This window comes from Pristiophorus japonicus, chromosome 32, assembly GCF_044704955.1.
Source record: "Pristiophorus japonicus isolate sPriJap1 chromosome 32, sPriJap1.hap1, whole genome shotgun sequence".
NCBI classification, from domain to species: domain Eukaryota; kingdom Metazoa; phylum Chordata; class Chondrichthyes; family Pristiophoridae; genus Pristiophorus; species Pristiophorus japonicus.
This window is the reverse complement of record NC_092008.1, coordinates 6,406,387-6,421,437: the sequence shown is the minus strand read 5'-3', so window position 1 is coordinate 6,421,437 and position 15,051 is coordinate 6,406,387.

The window sequence follows — 15,051 nt, the reverse complement described above, 5'->3', positions numbered from 1 at the left end:
AACAACCATATTGTTAAACACCTCTGCCCTGCCCCGCTACACACACCTCCAAGATCAACTCCGAGGAACTGATGTAATTATTTCTCACAAATACTGAAATTATCTATTCACCTGTTTTTGGCTCATCTCCTTCCCCATCATCTCCTGCTCTGAATTATGATTCTTCGCTAGATTTTCAAATATTTCCCCTCATGTCCTATCCGAGCTCATCGTGTCAATGAGGCAAACCTTCTGCTATAGTGAATCCAATTAATACGAACTCTGACATCCGAACTTCACTTCCTGGTGCACATGTTAACTGCACATTTAAAAACAGAGCCACCATCACATCAAAGCCTTCCTGGTAAAGAAGGCTCACCATCACCTCATGAACTGCCCGGTGAAAGAAAATTTCCATCATCACCTCAAGTCTCTCCCGTTTAATGAGACATCCCATCATCAGCTCAAGGCTCATCCAGTTAAAGAGGATGCCGTTGATCACCACTCTGACTGCCCGTTTAAATAAGGTCCACCATCACCTCAGTTATTGACCAGTTGACGAGAAGGCCCTTCATCACCAACAGGACAGCCCGTTTAAATAAGGTCCACCATCACCTCAGCTATTGACCAGTTAACGAGAAGGCACTTCATCACCAATAGGACTGCCCATTTAAATAAGGTCCACCATCACGTCAGGATTTGACCAGTAAAAGAGAAGGCCGACCTTTACTTCAAGAACCACCCATTGTTGTCGTTGTCTGTCTGTTCAATTCTACAACATTGACACCATATTCGTTCTAATTATATGGCTTTATTTAGCATAAGCAAGAATTAATACCTTACAATATTTAAGCAGCAATTTACAAAGTACGACTGAGAATAATATTATTTCTGCCCTTTCGGTAGAAGATGCGATCTATTCCTCATATCTCCTACTCACATACGCATGTCCACCTGTCTGTTAACCTCGGTGGATCTTCTACATTGAGAGAGAAACGAAAACCCTGGGGTATACGCCAAAAACCGGAAATGTTGACAAGTCCATGCAACAGCAGCGACTGGACTTAGGCCTCTGTCATAGAAACATAGAACATAGAAAATAGGTACAGGAGTAGTCCATTCGGCCCTTCTAGCCTGCACCGCCATTCAATTAGTTCATGGCTGAACAAAAATGCTCAATACCCATCGCAACTGGTGAAACTTGCATCTACGAATGGGCATGCATACACAACACTTGCGATCTACTAGTTCTTCGATCTCCTGATCATTTTCATCAAACAAGTCCTGATGTTTTCTGGTTGAGTGACCAAGTGTCTCTTCACAAGCACTGTTTGTAGAGGCCTGGAGGGCAGACCAAGCGCTATGGGGATTCAACATCTCAGGGTGATCAAGGCATGCCAAATTGGCTGTGAGGCGCTGGCTGTATAGGACTCTCTTAGCTGTGTCTCTAAGTGCCCTGGCATCAAATTTTTTGTGGAACTGCTTCTGCTGTTCCCTCTGCTTTGGGGCAATGTTAATGTTGATGATGGATCTGATTAGGCGGTGTTCCATCCAGCAGTCATCAGCTCCTGTAATAGCGTGGGTGATGTGCACATCCTTGCAATCCCTGGCTCGGACGTTGACATAGTCAAGCAGGTGCCAGTGTTTGGAGCGAGGGTGTTGCCACAATGCCTTGTATTTGTCCCTCTGGCGGAACAGGGTGTTGATAATGAGGAGTTCATGTTCGAGACATTTTGTCAAGAGTAGGGTACCCCTGGAATTGTCTTTCCCTACCCTCTCTGTGCCAATCACATCTCCCCAGAGGGCTGTGTCCTTGCCAACCCTGGCATTAAAATCACCCAGGAGGACCAATTCGTCACCCGTGGGGACATGGGACAGGGATGTCTCGAGGTTAGAATAACAACTCTATTTAGCCTCATCCATTGCATCGAGTATCGGGGCATACGCACTGATGACTGTGGCACATTGGTTTCGAGATAGGGTGATACGGAGAGTCATGAGGCCTTGGTTGATCCTACAGGGGGAGTCTTTGAGGCGGTCGACAGATCCTTCTTGATGGCAAAGCCGACTCCATGAAGGAGGCGTTCTGCCTCTGGTTTCCCTTTCCAGAAGAAGGTGTAACCTCCACCATTTTCCTTCAACTGGCCTTCTCCTACCTGCTGGGTCTCGTTTCGGGTGGCGATGCCAATGTCAAAGCATCTGAGTTCCCGGGCAACTATGGTGGAGCAGCGTTCCGGCATTTTGCTGTTGGGATTTTCCATGACGGTCCTGGTGTTCCAGATCCCGAACTTCATACTGACGGAGTGGAAAATGCCTCTGCGTGAGTTCTTTTAATGTGGGGTGGCCACTGCACACGGGAAACCACAGGGCTTAGCTGAACAAGGTCTTGGTCCAGTGGCAAGGGGGTCCAAGACTACTGGAGAACAGGCACAGCTCGATAAGCCTAATTGCCTACGGCGAAGTGTTGTCCGCAAGCTCAGCGTCGGGTAGTGCCATTGATGGTAGATGGTCCGAGGCCAGGTTGGTGGGGGGCAGGCATTTGGAAAGTGACTTCCAAAGTTTTTTAAAGGATTAAAAGTTGATAAAGGTTCCCAATTTATTTCAAAAGTTTCTAAGAGTTGTTCAAACGTTTTAAGAATTTTCTAAGAGTTGTTAAAAATCTAAGATGTAAATCAATAATAGATTATAAAAGTTTAACCAATTTCAAAAATTTCGAAAATGTGTTAAATGTCAAAGATGTAAGTTAACAATAAATGTTTTAAAGTATTTCGGTTGAGAGTCTAAAATGTAAAGTTCTCCCAAATTGTTTAATTAGTTTCAAAGTTGGCTAAACGTTAAAAATTTTTTTTAAAATTAATTAATAGTTGGTTGGGAGTATGAGACGATGTGAAGCCTTGGTCCCTTCAGCCGCTTCAGCACCGGCCTCGGAATCCCTTCGGCGGATTGAACGCCGGCCTTGGAGTCCATTCAGCCGGCCCCACGTCCTCGAGTCCCTTTGGCAGGTCGTAGCGGAGACCACTCAGCCGGCCAGATGACCCTGCTCTCTCAGTGTCTACGCTGGGCTGGGGCCCATGCTCTCTCGGTGTCTCCGCTGGGAATTCTTGGAGGGTGGTCTCCACTTCCAGCTGGCTAGCGGTATTGTTGACAGAAGCGGCCGGCACAGAGTCCCTTCAGCGGGGCCCACACTCAATCCACCACACGTGCACGCACCCATCAATCATTTCCAGGGCAGGTGCTGGGGTTAGATGCACAGTAAAGCTCCCTCTACACTGTCCCATCACACACTCCCAGGGCAGGTGCAGGGGGTTAGATACAGAGTAATGCTCCCACTACACTGTCCTCATCAAACACTCCCAGGGCACGTACAGCAAGGGGTTAGGAACAGAGTAAACGTCGCTCTTTACTGCCCCATCACACTCCCAGGGCAAGTGCAGGGGTTTAGATATAGAGTAAATCTCCAGCTACACTGTCATATCAAACACTCCAGGGGCAGGTACAGCATGGGTTAGATACAGAGCCGGCGAGGTGGAAGCGCAGGGAATGGGGTAGGAACACGGGGCCTCACACATTTAGGTCAGTAAAAGTCCAAAGCAAGAACCAGACCCTGAGACCCAGGAGCAGCAGGTAACTGTACCGCGCAGATAACAGAGCTGAAACAGATACAATACAGTGTTTGAATATTTAAGCTCAGTTGCTTGACCAAGAACACAGCAGCCCCGTGCACTAATGGATAATAATTTCATTGATGGTATTCTCAGCTTCGATTCCCTGCCACGGTTGTTCTACGCACTGGGAATAAAATATCCAACAGTGAAATGAATCATCGGTTGATTTATCGTGAAATTCAATGAATACCAAACCTCGCTAGTTATCATTTCCCGCAAGTGAAGCTATCATTCCAAGGAATGCTCTTTGTTAAAATGTATAAGTACCATTCTTTTTGTGCATTTGCTCCACCGTGCAAACTATCGCCACACCTCCAACCTCCTTTTTCTCTCCAAAGCTGTTGAAAGTGTTGTCGGCTCCCAAATCCCGGCCCATCTTTCCTGGAACTCAAAGGTCGAATCAGGTTTGCGCACCTGCCATAGTCCCGAAACGACTCTTGCAACAGTGGCACATAACGTCCTTTGTGACTGTGAGAGAAGGTAAACTCTCCCGCGCCGTCCTTCCCAACTTAGCTGCTGGAGTTGCCGTGTTGAACACTCCATCCTTCTCCAACGCGTCTCCTCCGCTATCCAGCTGGATGTGACTACAATCCCCTCGTTCGATTTTCATTTAACGTGTAGTCGCCACAGAATAGCCTGCAATAGCTTTTCATCCCGCTGTGGCACTATTAACTCTGGTGTCCACCAAGGAGCAATCTTTGGCCCCCTCCTCTATTCATCAACCTGCTGCACCCTGGCGACATCATCCGGAAACACAGCGTCAGATTCCACATGTACACTGGTGACAGTCAGATTTACATCACCACCAGCGCTCTCCACCCTCCACTGTCTCCAAATGATCAGATGTCCTACATCCGGTGCTGGATGAGCTAACAATTTTTCCAACTACATATTGTGAATATTGAAGCCATTGTTTTCAGTCCATGCAACAAGTTATGTTTCCTAGCCATCCAGACCAGTTCTCTACCTGCCAACATTTTGAGGCTGAAATAGACGGTTAGCAACTTTGGTGTCACATTTGACCCCAATATGAGCATCCAACTACACATCCACTCTTTCACCAAGATCACCTATTTCCACTTACATCTGACTGCACCGCTGCCTCGGCTCAGCTGCTGCTGAAACCCTCAACCGTGCCTTTTTTACCTCGAGACTTGACTATTCCAATGCGATGCCTACCGGCTGCCCACGTTCTATCCTCCTTAAATTTGAGGTCATCCAAAACTCTGCCACCCGTTTCCTAAATGGTACCCAGTCGCAATTACCCTTCACCCCTGTGCTTGCTGACCAACATTGACTCGTGGTTAAGCAATGTCTCTGTACTAAAATTCAGATAAATGGTTTCAAACCCCCGCCCCCCGTGGCCTCGCCCCTCCCTATCTCTATAATCTGCTCCAGCCCCACAACCCCGCAAGATATCTGCGCTTCTCTAAAATAGTCTCTTGAGTATCCCGGAGTTTAATCGCTCTACCATTGGTTTATTATTTGTTGCTGAAATTCGCAGACAACAGAAACAACATAAATTCAACACACGCCCGCTGAGAATAGGGTCCGGGAGCTGCTCCTTACCCGACAAGCACTTTAACCAATTAAGCCATTGAACCAATTCAAAATCAAATCTCACAGCCTCTCACAAATATCTAGCAGCTACCCGCCACTCTCTGTTGCAGACTGCGACCGTCAGCTACACTTGTCTATTTGCCTCTGAATCCTAATGCTGCATTTATCGTCCAAACTGGGGCTATGTTCATTTTAATTAGTTTCCTTGTCCGATTCGTGCTGACATGGACGTTGAAGGACCAACTTGCTCAATGAAGCAAGAAAATATCTATTATAAAAATGGACACTGATAACAAAAGCGAACCAGTTAACCCTCCCTCAGTAAGTGGTCGTGGCTCAAAGGATGTGGAGACTGGGTTAGGTGTAAATCGTGTTGTTATCACATGATAGCAGTTTCGAGATCTACCCCAGGGCATTTTACACACAGGATGAGGATGTCTCCTGCGCGGGAGGGATCTCTTGTACACCCGACAGTTTCAGAAATTCTCTGACCTGATGTAATGCTAATACAACAACTGGTTTCTCCAACAGAAGCAGACAGTTCATTTACAACATTGTTGATCTGTTCAAACGGGCTGAATTTTCAGTATAAATTTGCCAGGACGCCAAAGGTTGGAAGGAGCAGGTGCTGCAATACTGCGCAGAGGCCAGAGGATGGTGCAGCAGTATCAGGTGTTGCAGTACTGTATTGCACCCAGAGGAGGGAGCAGCTGTATCAAGTGGTGCAATACTGGACAGTGGCCAAAGGACGGAGCATCTGTAGCAGATGGTCTAGTACTGTACAGAATCATAGAATCAGAGAAGTTTACATCAAGAAGGAGGCTATTTCAGCACATAGTTTCCATAGCGGCTGACCAAGAGCTATCTCGCCTAATACCACCATCTAACTCTGGTCCCTCGCCCTGTACGTTACGGCACTTCAAATGCACATCCAAGTGTTTTTAAAATGTGGTGATGATTTCTGCCTCTAGCATTCTTTCAGGCAGTGCTTTCCAGGCGCTACCACCCTATGGCTGAAGTAATTTCCCCTCATATCTCCTCTAAATCTCCAGCCAGTTACTTTAAATCTATGCTCCCTACTGGATCACCGTTCTGTCAAGGGAAATAGGTCATTCCAATCCTCTCTATACAGGCCCTTCATAATTTTATATACCTCAATCAGGTCTCCCCTGAGTCTACTCTGTTACAAAGGATACAGACCCAGCATCTCCAACCTTTGCTCATGGCCAAAATTCTCCAGTACAGGAAATATTCTTCTCAATCTCCTCTGCACCCTTTCCAGTGCAATCACATCATTCCTGTACTGTGGTGACCAGAACTGCAGACAGTATTGCAGCTGCGGCCTAAACAGTGTTTTATATATTCGAGCATAACGTCCTTGCTCTTGTGTTCTTTGCCTCGACTAACAAAGGCAAATATTCCATTGACCTTCTGAAGTACCTTGTCTTCCTGGCCTGTTATCTTCAGGGAGCCAGAGGAGGGAGCAGCTGCACAAGGTGTTGCAATACTGCACAGCGGCCAGTGGAGGGAGCACCAGTACCCAACACTCGCCGATCCTGCAGAACATTCGTGGTGGGAGGAGCGATTTTAACTCTACCCGCAGGGTGTCCAAATCGATATCTTGGACAGTTTATAATGTAGGCATCGTAACATGGCATTACAGAGATATACAAAAAAGTATATTTTGTGCAATATTAGTTGAACTTACATTGTGGGAGAAAGACCAAGGTGGAGCATACTCAAAATTCATAGTGAACTCGTGAGGACTGACATCAGGAGAATGATCAGCACTTAGAGTTGATTGTAGGCAGAGTGGTGATGGTGAAATCCTGGACATGATTTAGGAAATAACTGGATTGAGCAATGAGGTTAAACCTGCCGTTGTTCAGGAGAGCTCAATTACATTGGGAAGAATGGGCTTCCTCACGAGTGAGGATCATGGGATCAGGACGCGAAGGTGTGAGAAAGGTGTCTGCCCTCCCCAATTGCATCATATGTATATGAATGACTGTCTGAAAACTGAATAAGACTGTGACGCCAATCACCCTGATCAATATTTACCCCTCAATCAACATAACAAAGGACAGATTACGTGGTCATTGAATAATGCTGTGTGTGGGAGCTTGTTGTGCGTAAATTGGCTGCCGCGTTTCCTACAATACAACAGTGACTACACTTCTAAAATGCAGCATTGGCTGTAATGCGCTTTCGGACATCGGGGGGTCGTGAACTGCGCAAAAACGTGCAAGTGCTGCATCTGCCTCAGTAAGATGAAAGTGTACTGCGTTAATGATCGAATTCATATTCCAACCAAACTCGCTGACACAAATTGTATGCTATTGAGGAGCCATTACTGGGGATTATTTGCACTGACCGTCTTCCCACAGCGCTTCAGATTCACGCAGTTTTACTTGGGAACTTCACCATCTTTTCACACTATTTCCTCACCTGCAGGGTTACGGACCGAGAGCTGGTAATTGGGATTAGACTGGATGACCTTTGTTGCACGGAGCAGATATAATGGTAAGCACTGCAGGGAATAGAATACGACCAGGATGATCTCCTGGACTAGTTTCGATGGCCTGGATGGGTTGGAGAGGAATTTTCCCAGATGTTTTCTCCCTAAATTGGCTTGGGTATGTATCTGTTATTTACCTCTCCCAGGAGCTCACATGGCTTCGGTTGGGGTGGAGTGTAGGTGTTTTTAGCATAAGGGGTGTCGAAGTTGTGTGCGGCGGATTGGTTTGGCTGGGTGCTCTTTTTATTTCTATCATTATTTATGGATTGGTATGTAACTTTTAGGGCTGCTGACGAAGGGCCGAGTGGCTCTTTCTCGGCCGGTGCGGACACGATGGGCCGGAATGGCTCCTTCTGCGCTGTAAATTTCTATGTTTCTCAGAAGCAAAGGCAGTTAATTGTCATAAATGGATGGGAAAGGAGCGCTTTCTCTGGGATTTGAAATCGGGGCCTCTCGCATTTTCCAGCCAATAAACGGGAAGTGAGAATCCTACCTCTGAACCAATGCTGGAACCAAGCCCACTCAAGATGTATCCATAATCAAACCATGTGTTGGCCATTCGTGATAAACAAAGCGATTGAGACCGAGACTGCCCTGACTGCCTTGTCTACCTGTCTGCTAAAGTGCAGCACAGTGCCGCTCGGGCAGTTATTGAGCACTGTGGACGGTAATGCATTGAAGCACCAGGTGCCCATCGAGTGCAGCAGCAGAGTTGGTCGATTAGTTTGGTGTGAGGCTTCAGATTTGGACAGTTTATCAGCAACGGCACTGAGTAGACATCGAGGCAGCATGTGAGGGAACAGCCTCCCCGGAAGTGACCTTTGGAATCTGCGACTGTGGCCAGTGCTGTTTGGATCAGAGGGGTTTACTGTCAATTCATAGCCCCAAGCAATATCGGCCCTATCATGTCTGCCTCACGTCCTCACATTAGGGGCCGGGGCCGGGCAGATGTTCCCCTGTCTCACCCGGGTTCACTGATGTTCCAACTCCCCTGATCACCAACTTCCCCAGTCGGTAAATGTAAACATGAAAACCGTACAGTGCAGGAGCGGACGGGGAGACGGTAATTACTGACCAAATCTTAGCCCAAGCACACAGGTGTACCGATCGATAAAGATCAAAGCATTTCCGGAGTAGAGCCAGACAACTGCTACACAGACCAAGGGAGGGTGGAAACAATCAGATTCAGACAACCAGAATGTTCCCACACAGACTCAGACTTTGACAAACTGACCCAGACTCTGCCTACACAGAGACAGGCAGTTCCTACACAGACCCAGACTGTGCCTACACTGAACCAGACTCTGCCTACACAGACCCAAACTTTGTCTACACTGACCTAGACTCTGCCTACACAGTCCCAGACTGTCGATACACTGATCCAGACTCTGCCAACACAGACCCAGACTGTGCCGACACAGATCCAGACTCTGCCTACACAGACGCAGATTGAGCCTACCCAGATTGAGACAACATTTGCACAGAGCCAGAGAACTCCAAAAGGTACTGCGACTACAGAGGCTCAAACAGCTCCTACGCAGTCTCAGACAGTCGCTGCACACAATTAGAATGCTCCTACTCAGATCCAACAGACCCAGGACGCTCCTACACAGAGCCAACGAACTCCCATGCAGGCAGGTACTTTTCCGACACCGACCCAGAGATCAACTACACAGACCCAAACACTCCTCTGCGGGCCCCTAAAGATCCGACAGTCACAGACTGCTTCTGCACAGACTCGGCACCACCTACACAGAACCAAACATCCCATAGGCAACCACAAACAACTCCTACACAGGTCAATGCAGCTCCAACACAGCCACAGACAGCTCCTACATGGAAGGAAGCAGCTTATTTCACAGACACCGTCAGTTGCTACACAGATCCATTCGATCCATGTTAGAACTAGACAGCTCCTAGCATGACCCAAGGTGCATATATGCATTCCCAAGTGGTTCTACACTGAAATAAACAGTTCCAACCCGAGCGCAGACAGTTTATAAAAAGGGCCAGGCAGTTCCTACATGTTCCTGAACAGCCTCTTTGGGAGACCCAGACAGCTCACTTCACAGACAACGACAGCAACGACACTGAATCCAAAGCTTCAACAGAGATCCAGGAAGATCCCACACTGACCCAGTGAGCTCCAGCTCAGACCAAGACATTCCACAGCGAAGCAGACGCTCCTACGCAGAAAGGATCAGCTGCTGCATAGTCGCAGGCAACACTTGCACCGACGCAGTCAGCTCCAGCCCTGACACAGCGAGCTGCAACATAGATTGCTCCTATCCACAGCAAGTGCGCTGCAACATCGACCCGGGCAACATTTGCACAGACCCAGGTAGAATTTACACAGAGCCATGCATTTCCTGTACAGATCCTGACAGCTTATTCGTAGAAATTAAAGCAAAATAAAGCAAATGCTGGAAATCTGAACGAAAAACGGAAAATGGTGTACATGTACTCAGTATCTCATTCGAAAGAAACAGACCGAACTTTTCAGATCGATGACCCTTCAGCTTCTTCATGGACTCTGGTTGCTCTAACACAAACCTCGAGCTAAACTATACTGAGCCGAATATAACATACAGACCCACACACAAATAGATCTTGCACAGCCCAGCGATCTACAACACAAACCCAGACAGCTGCTGAACAGAGCCTGGAACTTCTAGTGAGAATCTGACAGTTGCCCAGCTGATGCCCAGGCAGTAAGTGAGATCAGAGAGTTCAGCATATACCATAGATGAAACCTGGGCGTTTACTGTAGATTTTGGCTTCGTACCACACCAACAGATGTCAACTAACACAACACGTACCGTGGAATAATCATGGGCTCAAACTGCTCTGTGTGGTGCTCAGTACCACGCCGTGTGATATCTGCTGACACAGCACAGGCCAGCAATGAAGCCTGGACATTTCGTCTGTTGTATTGTTTCATTTGCACACCTCCTGAGATGATCTAACGTACCACTGGCCGGGAATGAAGCCGGGCCCAACTTGCTCTTTGTGGCTCAGTGCCCTGCCGGGTGAGACCAGCTAATGCACCACAAGCCAGTTTTGTATCCTGGGCCTTTGCTTCTCTCTGAGGGTCCCAAAATCACACTGGGTGAGATAACCGATCTCAGCATAGGCGGGAATGAGGCCTCGGACTGCCCTGTGCTATGGCGCTCAAGACATCACCAGTTGAGATCATATAACTCAACACAGACCGGGGATGTTTCCTGGGCCCATCCTGGTCTGTGTGGTGATCAGTCGCCACATTATATACGTGGCTGGAACATGTAAGTCTCTTGTCAATGGCGACCAGCAGGCTGTTGATCGCAGTCTGAAAAACGACTATTTAGAATGACTCGCCATTTTCTATCCTAAAGCCAATTTCTTATCCAAGCTGAAACAGGCCTTCTTATTCCAAGAGCCTCAATTTTGTTAACCAGCCTTTTATATGGTACTTTGTCGAAAGCTTTCTTCAAAGCCATGCAGACAAACTCCAGTGAATGTCCTTCATCATCATTCTTTGCTACTTAATTTAAAAAATCAATTTGTTCAGTCAAACACGATCTGCCTTTCACAAATCAGTACTGGCTGTCCTTAATTAACTTACATCTCTCCAAAGTGATTGTTAATGTATTCCTTCATTATTGTTTCGAAAACCTTTCAATTTTCATCCCATGCATTGCTTCTACAATCTGCGCCTCTGCCGATATTTTGCCAGCATCCTCTTCCTTGTTAACACTAATACAAATACTCATTAAGTATTCCAGCATTGCCCTGCACCTCTAATCATATGTCACCTTCTTTGCTCTTATAAACCTCATCCCATCGCTTACTACCCGGTTATTATTTCCCTGCTGGTCGAAGATATTGGGTTCACTTTTATGTTAACTGTCATTCTATTCTCATAGTATCTTCAGTTCCCCTCGTAACCTATGGCATTTGGGCTGATTCTCACTTGAAGAATTCTCCTGACATGCATCATACACCCTCTTTTTTGTTGAATCATATTCTCTATCTCCCTCGTCATACAAGCAGCTGTGGTTTCGGTTCACTTTTCGTTACCTCGTGTTGGAATGTCCGTAGCCTGTACCTGATACATCTACTCCTGAAAGATCACCCATTGTCCTGTTACAGATGATCTGAACAATCATTTGTTCCATTTTACCTTGGCAGGATCCGCTCTCCTCCCATTGAAGTTTTCCCACTTTCAATTAAAAATGTCTGCTCGAGGTTGTTCCTTACTTTTCTCCACTATTAATTTAAACCTTATCATATGATGATCACTCTTTTCCAAGTTTTCGCCCAAATCATTTCCTCCAATCTGTCACATAGAAACATAGAAAACATTGAAAATAGGTGCAGGAGTAGACCATTCTGTCCTTCATTCAATAAGATCATGGCTGATCATTCCCTCAGTACCCCTTTCCTGCTTCCTCTCCATACCGCTTGATCCCCTTAGCTGTATGTAACTCCCTCTTTAATATATCCAGTGAACTGGCATCAACAACTCTCTGCAGCAGGGCATTTCCACAGGTTAACAACTCTCTGAGTGAAGAAGTTTCTCCTCATCTCAGTCCTAAATGGCCTACCCGTAAGCCGAAGACTGTGACCCCTGGTTCTGGACTTCCCCAACATCGGGAACATTCGTCCCGCATCTAACCTGTCCCGTCCCGTCAGAATCATGTATGTTTCTATGACATCCCCTCTCATCCTTCTCAACGCCAATGTATAAAGGACCAGTTGATCTAGTCTCTCCTCATATATCAGTGTTGCCATCCCTGGAATCAGTCTGGTGAACATTCACTGCAGTCCCTTAATAGCAAGAACATCCTTCCTCAGATTAGGAAACCAAAACTGAACACAATATTCCAGGTGAGGCCTCACCAAGGCCCTGTACAACTGCAGTAAGACCTCCCTGCTCCTATACTCAAATCCCCTAGCTATGAAGGCCAACATACCTTTTGACTTCTTTACCGCCTGCTGTACCTGTGTGCCAAATTTCGATGACTGATGAACTATGACACAACTCCCCTTTTCCTAATCTGCCACCATTCAGATAATATTCTGACTTCGCGTTTTTGCCCCCAAAGTGGATAACTTCACATTTATCCACATTATACTGCATCTTTCATGCATTTGCACACTCACCTAACCTGTCTAATTCACCTTGCAGCCACCTAGCGTCCCTCTCACAGCTCACATCGCCACCCAGTTTAGTGCCATCTGCAAACTTGGAGATATTGCACTCAATTCCTTCATCCATATCATTGATGTATATTGTAAAGAGCTGAGGTCCCAACACTGAGCCCCGTGGCACTCCACGAGTCACTGCCTGCCATTCTGAAAAGCACCCGTTTATCCTGACTCTCTGCTTCGTGTCTGCCAACCAGTTCTCTATCCACGTCAGTATATTATCCCCAATACTATGTACTTTGATTTTTCACACCAATCTCATGTGTGGGACTTTGTCAAAAGCCTTTTGAAAGTCCAAATACACCACATGCACTATTTCTCCCTTGTCCACTTTATTGGTTACATCCTCAAGAAATTCCAGAAGATTAGTCAAGCATGATTCGACCTTCATAAATCCGTGCTGACTTGGACCGATCCTGTCACTGCTTTCCAAATGCGCTGCTATTTCATCCTTAATAATTGATTGCAACATTTTCCGCATTGATGTCAGGCTAAACGATCTATAATCACCCGCTTTCTCCCTGCCTCCCTTTTGAAAAATTGGTGTTACATTAGCTACCCTCCAGTCCATAGGAACTGATCCAGAGTCGATAGACTGTTGGAAAATGATCACCCATGCATCCACTATTTCGAGGGTCACTTCCGTACGTACTCCGGGATGCAGACTATCAGGTCCTGGGGATTTATCGGCATTCAATTCCACCAATTTCCCTAACACAATTTCCTACCGAATACGGATATCCTTCAGTTCCTCCTTTTCACAAGACACTCGGTCCGCTAGTACTTCCTGAAGGTTATTTGTGACTTCCTTCGTGAAGACAGAACCAAAGTATTTGTTCAATTTGTCTGCAATTTCATTGTTCCCCATTATAAATGTACCTGAATTTGACTGCAAGGGACATACGTTTGTCTTCACTAATCTTTTTCTCTTCATATATCCAGAGAAGCTTTTGCAGTCAGTTTTCATGTTCCCTGCAAGCTTCTTCTCGTACTCTATTTTCCCCCTCTTAATTAAACCCTTTGTCCTCCTCTGCTGAATTCTAAATGTCTCCAGTCCTCAGGTTTGTTGCTTTTCCTGGCTAATTTATATGTCTCTTCCTTGGATTTAACACTATCCTAAATTTCCCTTGTTAGCCACGGTTGAGCCACCTTCTCCATTTTATTTTTACTCCAGACAGGGATGTACAATTGCTGAAGTTCATCCATGTGATCTTTAAATGTTTGCCATTGCCTATCCACCGTCAACCCGCTAAGTATCATTTGCCAGTCTATTCTAGCCAATTCACGCCAATTTACGCCTGAAACCATCGAAGTTACTTTTCCTTTAGTTCAGGACCGTAGTTTCTGAATTAACGGTGTCAATCTCCATCTTAATAAAGAATTCGACCATGTTATGGTCACTCTTCCCCATGGGGCCTCGCACAACAAGATTGCTAATAAGTCCTTTCTCATTACACATCACCCAGTCTAGGATGGCCAGCTCCCTAATACACTGCAAGAAATCCTCCTCCACCGCATTGCTACAAGTTTAGTTAGCCCAACCAATATGTAGATTAATGTCAACCATGATAACTGCTGTACCTTTATTCCATGCATCCCTAATTTCTTGTTTGATGCTGTCCCCCCATACGCTCCACCCATACCGAATCCACATCATCAAAGCTAATGTCATTTCTTACTATTGCATTGATATCCTCTTTAGCCAGCATTGCCACTCAACCTCCTTTTCCTTTCTGTCTATCTTTCCTAAATGTTGAATATCCCTGGATGTTGAGTTCCCAGCCTTTGTCACCCTGGAGCCATGTCTCCGTGATGCCAATTACATCATACGCATTAACTGCTATCTGCGCAGTTAATTCTCCACCTTATTCCGAATACTCCTCGCATTGAGGCACAGAGCCTTCAGGCTTGTCTTTCTAACATACTTTGCCACTTTAGAATGTTGCTGTAATTTGGCCCTTTTTGCTTTTTGCCTTAGGTTTCTCTGCCCTCCACTTTCACTTTTCTTCTCTCTATCTTTTGCTTCTGCCCCCATTCTACATCCCCCAGTCTCCCTGCATAGGTTCCCATCCCCCTCATATCAGTGTAACTCCGCCCGAAGAGCACTCGCAAACACTCCCCGTAAGACATTGGTTCTGG